General features: G+C 39.7%; 1 long non-coding RNA gene across 1 annotated transcript; it reads right to left on the minus strand.

Moving 5' to 3' along the window:
• Window positions 1-13922: 13922 nt before the first annotated feature.
• On the minus strand, window positions 13923-15259 carry LOC131684862 (uncharacterized). The gene is made up of 3 exons (XR_009304692.1): window positions 15166-15259; window positions 14652-15106; window positions 13923-14586 (listed from the first exon to the last, which is right to left on the minus strand). It is a non-coding gene; the product is annotated as an uncharacterized LOC131684862 (long non-coding RNA).
• Between the last annotated feature and the right edge of the window lie 3837 nt (window positions 15260-19096).

Consider the following 19096-nt stretch of genomic DNA (forward strand, 5'->3'; position numbering starts at 1 on the left):
AAAATTCTATCAGAGCAAAGTGTTATGTCTAACACCTCCTCCCTCCCAGACCTCGCAAAAGTTGGTCGGTTTCCCACATTCAGAATATGGAGATTTGTACTACTTATGTACTCCATCAGTTCAGAGCCTCTCAGATTGATGTCTGAGCTGCCCCAAATGATGTGATGAGCATTCGCATCACTGCCGATAATGAGCGGAAGCCCATTTCTGCTACAATATGATACAACGCTTTTGAAATCATCAGAAGGAGATGATTCGTTATGCGGTAGGTATGCTGAACAGTATATATATTTTTTGTCTACGTTTCCGACAGTCAATGTAACTGTGACAACACAGATATCGCGAGTTGTGAGCTCCGATATGAGACACGCGTCAATAGCCTTATTTGCAAGAATGCAAGCACGAGGCATTTCACGTGGGTTAGTCATGCCTGTCTTGTTGTAAGCAATGAAGGCAGTGTTAAGTAACTTTCCAAAATAGAAGTTTCCTTTATGGAAATACGGTTCTTGAACCAATGCTATGGAAGCTTTACCTTCCTGCATGAGTCGAGATAAATTCATAGTTGCTGTACGTTTATGTTGGAGATTGACTTGTGCTATTCTAACCATTGTTGATTAGAGAACTGTACATTTCATCTCCAACACAAATTGCACAACAACTAGAGGACACCAAGCGAGTTGGGATGTTAACGCATTTAGCGAGCCATATCAGGTTTAAATGGGACATGATCATTTGATTCCCACGATTTGCGAAGAAAATAATGGTCCACTGTGTCAGAGATTCGCATAACACAGCAAGGGCAAAACCCAAAATGCTCCGTGCGCGACTGGCATATTTTAGACCCTCCAATCATTAAGTCCTCGGCACGGAACTACACCTTGACTTAGGGTCTCCTACTTTCAGTCGCCTCCTACGACATGGCAGCAGGACTCCAGTGGCTCAATTCTAGGCCGGATACCACACGGCCTCTGGGCAGGTTCATCTGTACACATCGAAATTTGATAATCGAGACTCAACAAAACTTCACCGAACTCCCATCAGCCGAGAGTCTCTGCAAACCCCCAGCCAACAAAAATTCGGCAAAATTAAGTGGATCATCGGTGAAAAAAATTGGTGTGTAGAGTGAACGTTCCGCTGCGTAATGCAGCGTACTGGGGAGTTCGCCCGACTCTTCCCAGGCTCCGTTCGCCATTGAGAATGTTTTAAACCCCCTCAACAATTTTACTCATAGCACGGGTCGCATGACACTATGGAATTGGGGTTCCCTGTTTGGTAGATTTTTCCCACTGAAACAGGTAGTCCGTAGTGTAATTCTTAGCCGGTTGAAACAACCACTACCGACACTACATGGCTTATCTAGGCTGTTCGGTGAAAGAAGCTGACATTGAAGAACAGCTTCCATATTTAGATGGGCGAACAGCCGCAGAAGGAAGGAAGGAAGGAAGGATAACGGGAGGAGAGGGATTTGGGCTAAGCGCTTATTTAAAGGCGGCACTGGCTCGCCTTGTCAGGGCTGCTTTAGGGCATGTGGTATTTAGGCCTAGGACGTATAGGGCCCACTACCTCGTCCTACCACACCCGCAGTCAGCCCCCGCTGCTGGTTCGGGTCGCGAATCACAACTAGTTGCTATCGCGATTAAGCATTATCCACCACCTATGACCCGCCCGGTTGCTTGCAGCTCAGCTTCCCACGTAGCGTTCCTCCACCACCACGGGGCCCGGGAATGTTTATAATTACTTCTCTCGTGTATGCTAATACCTAATATAGACAGTGTGCCCCATTTACAGGGGCAGATCCAGAAACAAATTTCAGGAGGGATCCGAAATTTTGATTTTAAATTGAATATTGTGCAATTCGTAATACGAAATCTAGAGAAAATTTTCAATAGGACGTAAGTAACATTGAGAGCCTCTCTTTGTTTACTTTCTCTTTCGTTTATTACGACGTCATTACAACACTTTGCACTAATTTTCCAGTACATATCGAAAGCCGACGGTTTTTACTACAATACTATGCAAAGAGTAGAGTAGTAAATGTTGAAATGGCCGAGTAATGAACAGAAGAGAAAGACCCCAAAGAGAATTTCTCATTGTTACTTACGTCCTATTCTAAATTTTCTCTAGAAATAACGATATTTAATGAACATCAGTTTTGTTGATCTACTATGGTTAGGAATGATTGTGAGTTTGAAACTAATATAAAATTGAAACTAATGTAAAATTTCTCACCAGGTAAAAAATGACCCTCCCCCTGGATCCGCCACTGCCCATTTACCTCCAACTTTATACAAATTTTAACAAGATTTTGTAATCCTTTTTCATTGGATCTTGATTCCTGAATTTGTGATAATATTGACCGGTTCAGTCCCCGAACGCTGTCAGTTCATTCATTTCGATAGGTTAACGGGTTGGAGCCTTACTCAGTTTTGTTTCGAGCGGAAGCGGCATTAGTGGAGATCGGCTAGTATCTGTGATCGTATGGTAGCGGGGAAGAGGAACAAAAAACGTGCGCGTGATACTGCTAGTGTATCCGTCATACAAAGTAAAGCGGTAGGGGAACGCGGGGCAAGTCCGACACCTTAAGCGCAATAATTTTTCTAAAATTCCACAAAGTTCCTAAAATTGTATATTCTGTGCATAATCCTTGTTTAGGTGGTTATTAACAAAATGTAATTTTTTCAGCGTTTCAAAAAATTGAATTCATTAAAAATTATTGGTTGCCAAAAAATGGAGAAAAATGTCATTTTAAAAACGCTGCGGGTAAGACCGACACCCCAAAGGGGCAAGAGCGACCCCCTTTTGAACTTTCTTTTTGTCCAATTTTTTCCATTAAAAATGTATTGTGTATGTGTGATAACGTGCAATTATGTGTATATGAGTATGTGTGATGCAAACGCATACTTTCTGTAGTTTCATCGCGTAGCAAGAGGAAGAGCATTCGAATGCGTGGTGTTATGAATAAATAATGTTTAACGCAAGTTTTATATTATGGTACAGGTTTTCTCAAGTAATTCTTTCGAGCTTTATTGCCACTTGTATAGTCATTCTAACGAGGAAGAGCTATTCTGAAGGCAGATTATATACGCTGTTACTTGGACTCATTCACTTAGAAGTGACGCACGCTTCGTAGTAAGCTATCCGGTTCGTGTTGTGATTTTTCGGAACATTGTTGATCAACAATCCGACGGTCAATGAAATTTTTTCATCAATATCATTTCAAAATCTCATATTAGATTAAACTTTTCGTTTCTTTTTGTAATATTATTATGAATCGCGTTCAATTAATTTTTAATTTTTTTGGTCGGCTTGAGACAATACTGATAAATAAATGCAAAAAACATAGTTTCCGTGTATTTCAATTATTAACATGACGTAATTATAGTATAATTGAACACAACAAATATACCCAGTCGTTTGTATCGAATCAAAAACGAACCCAATTATCTAAACACCGTGTCGGTCTTACCCCACCCAAAAACTGTCGGTCTTACCCCAACAGCGCCCATTTTTGTTAAATGTTCAATTAACAGTATTGAAATACTCAAACTTATCTTCAATACATACAAATAACGATATGAAGAGTAGAATAGAATGTGTGACAAAAAAACTGTTCATTTTCAAAGCTTTTGTGTTATTAAAACCTTAAAATGTATCAACTAAAAATAACATCCATAAGCGCATCAACTTTGCTTTCGCTTGTTTTGTTTATTTTGTTGACGTTTATGAACCCATATGGCATCGATATGTATCGAAATGCCGAAAATAATGGTACTAATAATATCCTGTCATTATTGTATGATTTAAAATTTGATATCTGGGAAAAGTCGTGGGGTGTCGGGCTTACCCAGGGTGTCGGGCTTCCCCCCAGTTCCCCTACAGTTAATGATTATTTTGGGTCGCCCAAAATTATTTCCTGGTTTTCTTTTGCAGGTTCAGCTTGTTTACTACCATCGCTTAATCTTTTAATGTTTTGCTGGTTTCCTTCTGTAAAAACCGACTCAATTCACCTAGCAGTGAGATGAGACATTTCTTACATATATCACTATTGAATCATTCATTAGTTTGCAGAACTCATACAAAATAGGTACCCAATTAAAGGTGGGATGAACACAGTTTCGAGTCATGCACGAATAAAACCTCGAACTGAACAAATGATATAAAATCAATAAAACAAACGAAATTAAAAACATCGTAAAGCAAAAAATCTTATCAAATTCATAAAATGAAATAATAAATAAATCATTCATCATTCAAATTGCACAGCGAGGAAGAAGTGCAGCTTAGGAAATGAAAAATTAGACAATATTAAAAAAAAAGTTACAAAATTCATATAATAAAATGAAGAAACTGAACAAAATGTATGCACTATAAGAAATCATTTAAATGAATTATATGAATAAAATGCATGAAATGAATAAACTGATCAAAACGAATCCAAGGAATGAAACAAATAAAATAAATGAAATGAATGTAAAGTGTAACCGTTGGTTACACCGTTTATTGTTGGCTTCGCCACAATGTGATAATACTCGTGATTTGCTCAGTCCTACCTATCCTAAATCCTTCCCTGAATATGATGTCAAGCTGTGTGAGTGATAGCCCGCCAAGTCTGACGTTTCGTCTGGGACGGAGGGGTCACTCACGCAGAACCGCTCACAGATACACGTTAGGGATACCGGTCACAACGGTTTGAGCGAAAGGTGTCGCGCAACAAACCATCCACGGATGTTGCAGCCAGTGGAAGGGTTGCCAATTCTATGTGTCAAAGCTTTTGTCAAATACCCGATCGTATGTGATCGTAGGTTTTTGTTTGATATAGCTCAGCAAGGAGACGGATCGACCTCTTTCTGTTCCCAACCTTCCAACGAGTTAGAAGTGCGCGTTGTGTTATATCGTTTAAGTAAAGTAATGTCGTTAGAGTGAAGTGTGTATAGTTGTTAATGTTGTGCATTTCATTGTAGGTTAGAGAATTATATAGTACAGAGCGGTCAGTAAAAGTAGATACAGAAAGTGGTGGTAAGATATTAAAGAAGTTTAGAAAAATAGAGATAATAGATAGATTTTTCAATAGATTTGAGTAGAGAGAAGAAAAGCGAAATTCGCTATTGTTAAAGGGTACAATACAATAGGTGAAAGGTAATTGAATAACTCAATTTAAGAGTTGATAATGCGCAAAAAAGGTGACGTACTGGTACTAATTCGCTGGGAAGGTCCCCCAGCGGACCTTTTTATCTTGGGCCGAAACACAATTTCGGAAAATTTCTTCTCCAGATCGCCACCGCCTCAATAGACCACCATTTTGGTATCTCCGGTCGCCATCTTTACGGATTAGAGTCAGCGTGGTCAAGAAGCTGACTAATCACGCCTGTGTGGACCGAAAGAGGGCAACGGAAAGTTAATCGGAGTCTTTCGTCGTACTCCTGGGTCGGACACGACCATACCAACCAGTTACCAACCGCCGTCACTATTCACCAGCTAGAACCACCATCGGAAGCTACCATCGCCACCAGCCAACTCCACTACCAGAAAACCGCAACAGGAATCGCTCCGGGGACCCGTCGTAGCCACCGTCACCGTAATTGCAACACCGTCAAAGCGCAAGTACCTCTGTGACGTCACAATTAGATCTATGCCTTGTAGGATTAATAAAATTGTAATATGTATCGAATTTGGTGATTTGGTAGTGTCCTTTAACTGCAGTGAGCCCTGCTTAACTTCTATACACGTGTTTTTCCATCTTTCGTATTCCGTACTCGTTAAAGGAGTTTCAAGCCTCATCGTTGGATGGTGGCATAGAAACTGGTCGTTGGTTGCCTGCTTTTGAGCTTTCGTCTTTTATTTTAGAGTCTTTGAATCGGCATTCCTTCACCCTGGATGAATACGTCAGTTGATGGACCCGTTTCCACCTGTTCCCGTTGACGAATGAGTTACCTGGTGAGTATGTGTGAAGCATTGGATTGACAACATTGAACATATTTCCCCTCCCAACACCCACTGAGCAAGTCGAGGGGCTACAAATTGGCGCCCAACTTTAAAAACCCATAAAATTAGATTTGATTTTGTTTTTTTCGTTTTCCCGTACGGGGACGGTACAAATCAGTACCCTGATTCAAATTTAGCTTCGTCCTTCAAACGAAGTAGTTTTTTTCTTCAAATAGAACTGTTCAATTGTTCGGGTAAACATGGATGTTGAATTCGACATATTGTACAAGCATCTTTTAGTTCACCATTTAGAGAGAGAGGAAATCGAACATGAGCCAGGGATTCGTGACATTGAGTTCACCGAGACGGAAACACGCGCAGCCCTCGCAAGGCGATTGAGGGACCGTATTAAAGCAGAGAGAGAGGAAGGTAACGCGGATTTAGATTTCCATCGTTTAAATACGACTATTGACGCGGAAATTAAAACGATAGATTTAAAAGTGAAGGAAATTAAAGACTTCCTGTCAAATCGTAAAAGATTTGAAGGAACGCGGGAAAGTTTGAAAACGCGATTAGTTCATTTCTTAGCGCGCGTGAAACGTGTTTTGGAAAATACGGAAGACGACGATGATCTTACCGATATTGATATTCTTGGTTCGTGTATTCGCGATACCTACAACCGATACTTTTCTTGTTTCTCTTCAATTGGTCAACAGGAAATTGTTGACCAAATCAACCAAACTATGACTAACTTATCTCTCGGAGTTCCAAATTCAAATACCGCGAACAAATCGACGGCATCGTCTAGCCACGATGATGATAATGCGTTTGTCACGCCGGGTAGACACCTGAAACGAAATTTGCAATCGATTGAAAATCCTCCCAAAAACTTAGCAGTAGGTCCAACGAGTTTACAGACTTTTTTCATGCAACCTGGTGCATATCCATGGATGTTCGGTCCACCCCAAATGCAAATGTGGGCACAGAAAATGCTCCAGTTCAGTTCGATAGAAAACGTTCCCAGTAAACTTGAGTCACTCTGCGATCCTGTAAACATAGACAAAGATAGCAAGAAGAAAACCGTTAGGGCTTCTTCACCAAAGTTACGAAAACCATCGCGTAAACACGCGTCCAGTTCAAGCAATTCGTCCGGTTCGGAATCCGGATGCTCGTCGGATAGCTCGCGTCGCGTGCCGAGAGAGAGAAGGCAAGACCGTCGGTACGGTAAGCGCAGGCCAGTATCGGACTGGAAACTTACATATGACGGGTCCGATAACGGACAGACTTTGATGAAATTCATCAAAGAAGTAGAATTCTACGCAAAATCGGAGAACATGTCAAATAGGGAATTGTTTCGGTCGGCAATTCATCTTTTTAGCGGGTCCGCGAAAACTTGGTTCATGACAGGATTTGAAAACGATGATTTCACTTCCTGGGACGAGTTGAAAGAAGAGCTCAAACGCGAATTTCTGAGCCCGGACCACGATCATACGAGCGAGATACGTGCGATTTCTAGAAAACAAGGCCCACGCGAAAGGTTCCAAGATTTTTTCTTGGACATACAAAAAATATTTAATTCACTTACGAAACCGATGACGGAGCGAAAAAAGTTCGAAATCGTTTTTCGAAACATGCGCGCGGATTATAAGGGTCACGCGGTGTCTTCAGAAATAGATAATTTAGCAGATCTCAAAAAGTTCGGTAGACGGTTAGACTCAACGTACTGGTATAAATATCAAACCCCCACAAACGAAACGAATTCCCGAGGCAAAAACGCCCAGGTAAATGAACTTGATACAGGCGCGAAACCAAAGTACAAGAAAACCGACAACGAACAATACAAATCGCGAAACTTCTACAATTCGAAATCTCGAGCCCATGGGTCGGACGATGATAGGAGAACGCGGAAAACCGAAGACGAGGGTCAGTTGCAGGACGAGCAGAGAGGACTCAACGTTCTATTAGAAGATTATCAACCGCCTAAAGACGGTATTTGTTTTAATTGCCGGCTTAAAGGGCCGGGCTTATTCTGCGCGGCGTGTGAGGTGACTCGCGGCGAGTCACTTAAGTCACTCGATTCTGACAGGCGAATGCAGTGAGAGATGTCACTTCGGATGAACACCGATGAACTCTCACCTTATTCTTGCAAGCGCAACTGAGTGACAAAAGTCGATGCGCCGTGACTTTTCGAGTCGATACCAAGAACCCAAGTGACAGAGGGAAAACAATGTGGAAAAAGTTTATAAATTCAATATTTATATTAAGAAAATAATGTGTTTTATCATACATATGTTAGATTTCAGAATACATATGCTAGTATTCAAGACAAAAATAGTCTGGTGCGGATACGTTGCACAGCTGTGTGAAGCTCGAATTGTGGGAAATTGCAAGCAGGCAAATACGAATAATGGGCCATAGTTTAAACAGGCGTCAGTTGGACTAAATTCGCTTATCGCGTAAATATATTGAACTTAAGGTTTTTGAATACCTGCGAAGCCTGCGGACGATTCCTGGAGTTGTGTATATTTGACCATCATAGAAAAATTCCAATAACTTAGATCAATGTCGAATATAGCAGATTCATATTATAAAACCACGAAATGCACGATGGACAAGGTGTAATAGAAAAATATAAACTAAAACGCATTAATTGTTGTCCAATTTTATAAAAACTTATGAGAATGAGTACAAGCTGATTATGTGCAATCAATTTGCTTTTACACATTGGAATAAACTGCGATAATTGTAATAAGGGAATTACTTATCTACTCTTCCGGGTTATTACGCAATGTAACAAGCACAACGAACAAATTTCCATTGAATTGAATGGGATCCTCAGAATGTTTTGGTCAGAATTACGCATTTTATTAAAATAATTTTAATGATTGACTAGACTGACCATGTTTCACATATTCGGATATATTAGGGCTGGTGTATGGTATGCGCCATCCTTGTAAACGTATTGGGTTATTCACGTGGGTTTTGTGGTATTTGGGTCGGACTGATTATAGATTTTTTTGATCTTGGGTGTGGTGAGCTAGGTTTAAACGTACTGGTGAACCAGGTTTAAAAGTTACGAGAGGGTGAAGAATCCGGCACTAAGTGTAGTTAAATGAAGGGTGTTTTTGTTTTACTCAACCATTCAGCCTTTTTTGGATCGGCGAGTGGCTTGATCAACCCGGTGTGTTTTATTCAAATCGAGTCCCTGGCTAAGTATGAACAGTTGAAACGAATGAAGGCACCTTCAACCGTTTCGACTGGATTGTGAGCTATGTTCAGGGAGCATTCAATTCGAGCAGACTAAATTCAGTGAGTGATAGGAAAAGTTGGTGTTGAGACAAAGATACTCATAACCCGAACCCGACCCGAGCCCGAACATTTTAAAATCGCAACCCCCCAACTCTCTTCACCCCCTCTCTCCTCTTAGACCAACCTGAAACCCGCATTCCTTTCATCTATCCTGTATTCCAAAATAAGTTAGAAGGCTCTGGATGTATCCTCCCCCTTCCATTAATAATCCCCCCACCCGTCCTTCACCACCACGCATTTCAAAATACGTTAACATGAAGACAACATTGCACAGTGGTCCAGAATGCAAATTTAGCAGGAATTTTGAGATTTTACTAAAACTAAGCAACTTAGCCTTATTAATTTTTCGGAGAAGTTTTCGCAGTTTATGGGTCCCTTCTTTTTGTTAAAATAATAGTTAGGGTGGTTCTAATTTTATCAAGATATAAAAATTCGAGGAGCAAGCACTAGAATGTTTGAGTGCATCGCGTTGAAAATACCCACGTATTTTGAATATAATTAAAGTAAATAATGAAAGTATTTAAAACTACTTCTGTTATACTTCATAAGGTACTTAATGTAATTAATGTCGATATGTGAGTATTTAAAGTACATATTGGCGGTAATTAAAATATTTTGTGCATTTAAATTACGAAGGCGCTGTTCTTAAAATCTTGCCTGTAACTAAAGTACAATGAATTTGTTGCGTTTTTTTTTTAATATTTGCGGTACTTAATGTACTTTATGGTATTTAATGGTACTTAAATTAACTAATTAAGTACTACTTTTGGCACTGCGTCGTATTGAAGATGCTTGCCCCTCGCAAAAATTAGCTTTTTAATCATTCTAGCTAGAGCCAAACGACCTTCTGCGACGTTGTAGAACGACCAATTTTAGAAAAGTTTGGTTGAAGACATGCATCTATCTATCTGCCATACTTTTCATCTATCTGCCATACTTTTCATTTTACAACAAATTTATAATCAAAGGTTAGGGTGTTTCTTAGAAAAACTGTTTTATTCAAATAACTTGTAGTATTGATAACTGAAGTAGTCTTCAGACCACTTTAAGATTGTTTTAAGGCGAATACACTACGGTTTTTTCTACGCGGTTTTTTGCACGGTTTTTACGAGGTGTTTTTGCGCGGATTTTTCAATTAACGCGTTTTTTTACGCGGATTTTCCAATTACCGCGGTCTTCGCAAAAATATTTTAAGTCCTTTTGGATGCAAAAGACCCCAGCAATATGGGTATTTTCGGAATGGACTTGACGAGTAGCTGCCAGAAATTGATTTTTGACGCCATTTTGAAATCAAAGATGGCGACTTCCGGTTTAGCGAGATTCGCTATAACCCAATCAATATGGGTATTTTTGGAATGGTCTTGAAGAGTAGGTGCCAGAAATTGATTTTTGGCGCCATTTTGAAATCAAAGATGGCGACTTCTCGTTTAGTGAAATCGCTATAACCAAATCAACTAGTATTTTCGGAAGTTGAACTTGTAGTATAAATAATTTTAATTAACCCATTATAACCCAGATATGTTAAAACTTTTGGTAATTTATAAAATACTTCGTGAGCCCTCATATTATGCAGAATTAAGGATAAGAAAAATAAAATAACCACTTTGGAAGGTTTTGTTGCGAAAAAACTAACGTAAAATATTTCATACACTGGGCTGATAGGGTATCAAAAAATCATTACAGAGAAAATTCGACTAATATCCTTATAGCGAAGACTGCATATCAAGAAGACTGTTCAGAATCTGGAGACAGTAACAACAACGCCACTTGCGGGTAAAGGTGGTACTTCCCATAGTGATGCACACACATATACAGTTTTACATTGAGCTTCCTACCTTCACACGATAGAGGTGCTACAACTTCTGTCGCTTTTTGTTTTTATGGGGGAAGGAAAGAGATATCAGTCTTCTAAATATGTAGTCTTCGCTTATAGTAAGCATAAAATCGAATAATATCTTCAGCCCTGCGAGATCATTCATTTAGTAGCTTTTTTGAATGATTTTAACACTTCTCTCCTCTCTCGTGCCGTTTCGTCTCATGATTGGTTCATTGCATCAAACCATCTTTCCATCAAATTTTGTAATTATTTTAAGAAAAACATTTTCTTACGAGAATTTACATAAAAATATTCTGGGTAGAACCAGGCATGATTTGCAACTTATTAAGCATTTTTAGCCTTGAATGCACTGATTCAACGTTAAAATCAGCGAGAAAGCTGTTAATCCCCTTCCGGGACCTAAAAAGGAAATAATTTTGCCTTAGGAGAAAAGATATCGGTTCAGCCTAGCGTATGAAATTTCATACCTCAAACTACCAGCAGAATTTTCGCAATTTCTTCCATTTTTTTGCACTCAGCCAAATCTATCACACATCTCACGGCCATTCGTTCTCAATCCGAAACAAGAATTAGTGATTTAGAAGAGAAAATTAATAATATGTATTGTTCATATTTTGGTTAGATTTTTGTCCAATTTTGACATTCGAAAACAATGGACTTTTATAAAACATTACAAATTATAGGGTATTAATTGTAAATAACCCTATAATCTATAATGTTTATAAATTTTATAAACATTATGAATTATAGGGTATTAATTAACGTTCACAGAAGACCAGAAGTTTGAAAACGCCTTTATTGTATAACAAGTATGATCCATAAATGTGTTGGTTTTGCGTATGAAATTTCATAAGCTAGGTCATAATGGGTTAAGCAGTTGAATTTACTTGAATTTAAGCAATGTGTTTAATTTGAATCAATTCAAACCCCCAACTCACACCACATACGTCTCTTTCTTCTCTCTCTCTTCCATTCTCACCGCACTCTTCTGGATGAACGCATAAAAATATTTTGCATTTTGCTGGGTTATAATTAGATCTTACGTTTGAGGATGTTTTGAATGATTACCCAGATTTTTCATGCGGGAATTTTGGTGAACCGGAAGTCGCCATCTAGAATTTTAAAATGACACAAAACATCGACGTTTGTCTCCTACTCGTCAAAACCATTCCGAAAATAATCATATTGATTGAGTTGTAAAGAATCTCACTAAGCCGGTAGTCGCCATCTTCAATTTTTCATGGAAAACCTTGCTGGGAAGGTGCAGGTTTATTTATTTATTTATGGCACCTACACGCCAAGACCATTCCAAAAATACCCATATTGATTGGGTTATAGCGATTTTCGCTAAACCGGTAATTGCCATCTTTGATTTCAAAATGGCGTCAAAAATCAATTTCTGACACCTACTCTTCAAGACCATTCCGAAAATATCCATATCGATTGGGTTACAGCGAATTTCGCTAAACCGGAAATAGCCATCTTTGATTTCAAAAAGGCATCAAAAATCAATTTCTGGCACCTACTCGTCAAGACCGTTCCGAAAATATCCATATTGTTGCGGTGCGGGCCATAAGTAGTCCAGACCCGTCTCTTTCATCTTTCCGAAAATCTACGAAAAAGTCTTTTGCATTCAAAGGGACTTATTTTTTGCAAAAACCGTGTTAATTGCAAAATATTCTAAGTCTTTGTTGAGATTTTTTATGCGGATTTTCGAATTAACGTGGTTTTTTACACGGATTTTCCATTTAACGCGGTTTTTTACGCGGTACGTATCTCCCGCGTAAAAAAAACTGGGTGTATAAGTTTGATTATCCTTTAAGCAATGTATTAGTTAATTGTTCTTGATGGACTCTCGCATCTGCCAGGACCAGGGTTGATGAATGACAAAATGTTTTAGCTACTGCTAATATCTGTCATTGATTAATAGATTTCCTTACTATTGTTGCTCTATAGATGATCTAGAGCTTTTGGCGGGGTGCTGTAAGAAACATCCGTCGTGTTTTACTTCATTCGTATTCATGTAAATCAAATGATTACAGGCGCCGTTCTTCTATGTCGTTATTATTGAAAAATGAGAATGCAAATTACATGCCGTGCCTAAATTAAAGATGTATTGACTACATTAACCTCAAACCCTTGTCCATGCCAAATCCGTGCGAATTCTTTCTGGGCCATGCTTCTCATTGTATAGATGTTAAATATAAAAATATAAAGGAAAAGATTTTTTTAAATTGGGGCGACCCCAGCTCAACAGAATAAAGGATGATCAAACATTGTTTGATTGTCGCACTCGAATAGTCTCTCTTGAGATAGTCAGGTCGTAATTTTGAGCAGATTGTCCAGATAATGCAAATGAGTATATTCATGAGTAAATTCCGCCTATTCGCTCCCACTTTTTATATCTAGGAACGATTAATTCTTATGGAGCTGCTCAAGCTTTTAAAACACTTGAATTTGTTGGGTGATCTGATCTAAATTAATAAAATATATAACTGAAACGAATCCTAGTACATAGTTCAAGGGAGTTCAATGTAAATTGATATATTTAACATAACATGTCTACGAAATGGGTCCCTGAGCAATATAGAAGAACACTTTGAGCCGCCATAACGCTCACGGAAAGCCAGGTATGGTATCACTTGTATTAACAAAGTTCTACAAATGCTGATGCAATGCAATAAAGAGTCGGTAGACGAACGGTTAATGCACATGTTGTAAAAAAAAGGTTTTTGAGACATCCCGACTACACACTTAAAAATAATAATAATCCATTTCCTGGTGAATAGAGTGATTCTTTATTTAGAGGAGTGAAAACACAATCCATTTTTTATTTGTTTTTCTAAGCGGCACTTATTTTCGAGTCTTACTTATCGGTGTACCCATTACAATCATGACTGAGCAATCCGAGTGTTCCTAATTACGACGAATGTATTACAGAATTCCAGATTGTGCAAGGTTGAGTCGTCAATTTGCAGTCTCCATCACATGTGCTTTCTCCTTGACGATCCCACAGACTCCAAATATCTATCGTGGTCAAACTGTTTTATATTCTACCAAATGAATATTCAAACATAAAATTTATAGTTTAAAGTGCTTCAAACATGTTTCATTTTCATTATTTGAATAACTGTGTACAGCAACACGATTTCACGAACAAACTGACTCGATTGATCAGTGATAATTATTTGATTTGTGCTACGTCTGAGTATTTGACACTCGAGTCTCTTTGGTGCTGGTAACTTACGACTATACGATGATATTGTGATACAAAATATGCATACTACTGAGGACTGAGGCGAATTGGGCTCGTCATATGAGCATCAGATAGATAATTTGAGATCAAGAAACTCAAAGGACGAAGCACTTATGCTCCAACCGAGAATGACGAATGTATAATCGAGTTCTGATCGTTCATGTCTACCATGGGCTCCGAAAAAACTTCGGTCCAACAAAGTACGTAACTACAAAACACTCACGATTGTACTCTACGGTCACAAACTTTGGATGTTATTGTTCTGAAATGAACCAAAAAAATTTGTTCAATAAGTCCGCTCTTAGAATTAAAAAGTAATCAACTCACAATAATAATCCTTGAGATGAGCTTGTACACAATGAAGTTTGTGGCAAACACAAGTTGTTACGCAGTAATTCCACCAGGTTCCCGGACATCTAAATTCTAAGTAAATCTCTTTGATTGTGCGTAAATTTGTCCTGCTTCGTGGCCTTTCCATCAGTATTGATTGTGCATAAACTGAGTAGTTTTGCAATTACCTGGGTCGTTCCATTTTGTTGAATTTTCCCAACACTCGGAGACGAAATGCATTCAACCCAGCATCACAAAGTGCTGCTTCTGCTAAATGTTGGGCCCATGGAAGTAGGTCATATTACCACTAGCGTCAACATAAAGTATTATTGCAGTGAATCCCGTATTTACAGATCATATTTTCTCCCTTTTAGGGCCAAGAAATTAATGGCTACATCGGTAATGTGTTGCATATAAATAATCCTTCTCCACCACGGGAAAACCAACAGTTGCTGAAAATAATAGAAGAATATTACTTTAACAACAACAAAAGTGCTTTAGTAGTACTTACAACTAGCTGTCAGCACAAGGCAATCAAAAATATAAATTTTATATCAAAACTTTTGGAAACAAAAGGTAAATAAAATAAACACCTTTGATTTGACGTTTCGCGAAATGAACACTGTGTCACTTATGGTTCATTTTGTCACTCACCATGAAATGAACCTCTCACTTCACCCGACTCGCCTCGTAGAATAGGGTGACAAAAGTCATGTGACAGTGAAGTGAGTTTTGTCGTCTAACCTCACTCGCCGCGCAGAATAGGGCCGGGCATCATGCTCGCGATTGCAATAGACCGCGACATAAATATTGCCAAAGATGTGGTTTTCACAACGTAGAAACGGCATCGTGCCCGTTCTGTGAAAAAAACGCGTCGAAGACTGTCCCCGAGGGCCGACAGGTCGAGCGTTCATAAAGCCCCTTACAACAAGCGAACAAATTTCAGCTTTGCAAACCCTGGGGTTTGACAAAGTTACTCCTACCGACTATGCCCATTCGTCCAAATACGAACTAAACGAAGCCATTATAAATCTTGAAAACGACAGTAGACCGTTCGTAGAAGTTTCCGTGTTCGGCAATACTTTAGTGGGTTTACTTGATAGTGGCGCTCACCTGAGTATTCTCGGCACCGGATCGATTAAATTAATTAAGAGATGTAAATTAAAGTTATTCCCATCCGAGGTGTGTTTAAAAACCGCTAACGGAGAAGAATTGAAAGTAATGGGTTCGGTACACCTCCCAATCACTTTCAACGGCGAGACGAAAATTATTGAAACCCTTGTAGTACCCACGCTCAAAAGACGCATTCTTTTAGGAATGAATTTTTGGAAAGCTTACAATATACGACCCAGCATCAGTCAACACAGAGTAGAGACTTTAGAAATTACTGAAGATTACGAGCCAACCGAACAAGAAGACGACAAGCCCGTCGACGATTTGGAATCAAGACTGAGCGAGGTCCAAAGAGTTGCATTGGAGAAAGTGAAAATACAGTTCAAAGTGGCTGAAGGGGGTTTACTGGAGACGACAGACGGTATTACCCACAGAATTGAGCTGACGGAGGAAGCCAAAAAGCTACCTCCCGCTCGAATTAATCCTTTTCCTACGTCTCCAAAGAGACAGGAGCAAATTAATGCCGAATTAAACGAAATGTTGAAGGCTAACATTATAGAAAAGTCCTACAGTGATTGGGCCTTACGCCTAGTACCTGTGGACAAACCCGATGGAACGGTACGCCTGTGTTTAGACGCACGAAAATTGAACGAGCGCACTGTCAGGGACTCCTATCCTCTCCCACACGCAGACCGTATATTAAGTAGACTTGGGTCAGCAGAATTTATATCTACCATAGATCTTTCGAAAGCATTTCTTCAGATTCCCTTGCATCCAAGATCGCGAAAATATACGGCCTTCTCCGTACTAGGACGAGGATTGTTCCAGTTCACCCGCATGCCGTTTGGTTTGGTGAATAGCCCAGCCACGCTATCAAGGTTAATGGACCGAGTCTTGGGTGGGGGTGAACTGGAGCCAAACGTTTTCGTTTACCTAGATGATATAATCATCGTAAGCGATACGTTTGAGGAACACCTGACGCTACTTACCGAAGTCGCATCGAGACTCAAAGCAGCAAATTTATCAATAAATTTAAGCAAATCACGTTTTTGCGTACCAGAAGTCCCTTACCTTGGGTACATTTTAGGTCTTGGAGGTCTTAGACCCAACCCTGACCGTGTATCTGCTATCGTGAACTACGAACGACCAACGTCACTAAGAGCCCTTAGAAGATTTTTGGGAATGAGTAACTACTATAGGAGGTTTTTAGTCAACTATAGCGAAGTTACACGACCCTTAACTGATCTTCTAAGAAATAAGCCCAAAACGATACTCTGGAACGACCAAGCTGAAATCGCCTTTGTGAAAGTCAAAGAACTTTTAATAAGTGCTCCGATTCTTACCAACCCTGATTTTTCCCAACTCTTTGCTATCCATTGCGATGCCAGTGATACCGCAATAGCGGGAATCCTAACCCAAACTATCGAAGGAGTTGAAAAACCAGTTGCGTACTTCTCTCAGAAGCTAACGACAACGCAACAGAGATATTGTGCGACTGAGAAAGAAGGCCTTGCAGTCCTCAAGTCAATCGAAAAATTTCGGTGTTACGTTGAAGGGACCAGATTTACGGTCTATACGGACGCCTCCGCTTTGACCTATATTATGCGAAGTAGTTGGCGTACGTCATCTCGTCTGTGTAGATGGAGTATAGATCTTCAGCGGCACGATATGACTATTATACATCGGAAAGGAACGGACAATTATGTGGCAGATGCCCTGTCACGTTCAGTTGAAGAAGTTGAGGTAACTGAGGGATGGTACGCCAACATGCTGAAAAAGATAAAAAACAATACGGAAAAATTTAAAGATTTTAAAATTGAAAATGGTACTCTTAAAAAACTAGTTTCCACGCCGGGAGAACTTCTTGATTATAGATTCACCTGGAAAACATGCATACCGGAGTCTTTGCGAGAGAAAATTTTGGTAGAAGAGCATGACGATAATCTTCACCTAGGGAGCGAGAAAACCCTGGCGAAAATAAGAAAAAAATATTTCTGGCCGAAGATGGCGGAGGATATTCGGGAGTATATTCGCAAGTGTTCGGTCTGTAAACAGAACAAGCCTGCGAATCGTTCTCAAATACCCGAGCCAGGCAAACAACGGTTGACCACAAAACCATTTCAAATAATCGCATTGGATTTCATTCAAGCCCTCCCCCGCAGCAAAAATGGTCATGCACACCTGTTGGTAATAATGGATCTGTTTTCCAAATGGAGCCTCATGGTGCCTATGAAACGTATCTCCGCTCCGCTAGTAACAAAAACTCTCGAGGAAGCCTGGTTCCGAAGATATTCAGTCCCAGAATTCCTAATCTCGGACAATGCGAGCACTTTTCTTTCTAAAGAATTCAAGTCCCTCCTAGAAAAGTATAGGGTACAACATTGGGCAAATTCTCGGCATCATAGCCAAGCCAATCCCGTCGAGCGTTTGAACCGTACGATAAATGCGTGTATTCGATCCTATGTGCGACAGGATCAAAGACTTTGGGACACACGAGTCTCTGAGATCGAGTACTGCCTCAACAACACTCCTCATACCTCGACTGGGTTTTCACCGTACCGGATTCTATTCGGTCACGAAATCATAGGGAAGGGAGAAGAGCACAGAATGGATATGGACGAGGAGGATATGTCGGAAGGGGAAAGGTTGGAAAGGAAAAGGGAGATCGACCAAAATATTTATTCGTTGGTTATAAAAAACTTGAAAAAAGCACACGACAAAAACATCAATCACTACCGCCTCCGATCAAAAACTGCTGCTCCGGTATATACAGTCGGTCAGCGAGTTTTTAAGCGGAATTACCGCCAGTCGTCAGCCGCGGATGCATATAATGCAAAGTTGGATGCACTTTATATTCCATGTTCTATCCTCGCCAGAGTTGGTACCAGCTCCTATGAGTTGGCAGATAAATCCGGAAAGTCCATTGGGGTGTTTTCCGTGGCGGATTTAAAGCCCGAAAATTGAAATCTTCAAAACTGTTGTTTGCAGGATACCTTTCTTCCATTGATGAGTCCGCACATCGATGGGTCTGCACCGATTGATTGCTCTGAAACAAGCAATATAGTCAACAGCATAGCTCGATCAATATGTTTACAAAACTTGTGTACCTGCTAGTTAATGTAGATTGCCTCCTTGGGTATAATATTTCCTTCCAGCAGATTAGCACAAACCGACTAGTGTCATAAAAAAACCGACCAATGTACCTCGCGAATCTTACTGAAATCGGCGCCCGCGGAAATATTCTTTCGAAAGACACAATCGAAAATTCTAAACACGAAATTATAAATTTACAATTTTAATCATCGAGTACGTTTAACCGCATGCAAAAA

This window comes from Topomyia yanbarensis, chromosome 2, assembly GCF_030247195.1.
Source record: "Topomyia yanbarensis strain Yona2022 chromosome 2, ASM3024719v1, whole genome shotgun sequence".
Lineage (NCBI taxonomy): Eukaryota > Metazoa > Arthropoda > Insecta > Diptera > Culicidae > Topomyia > Topomyia yanbarensis.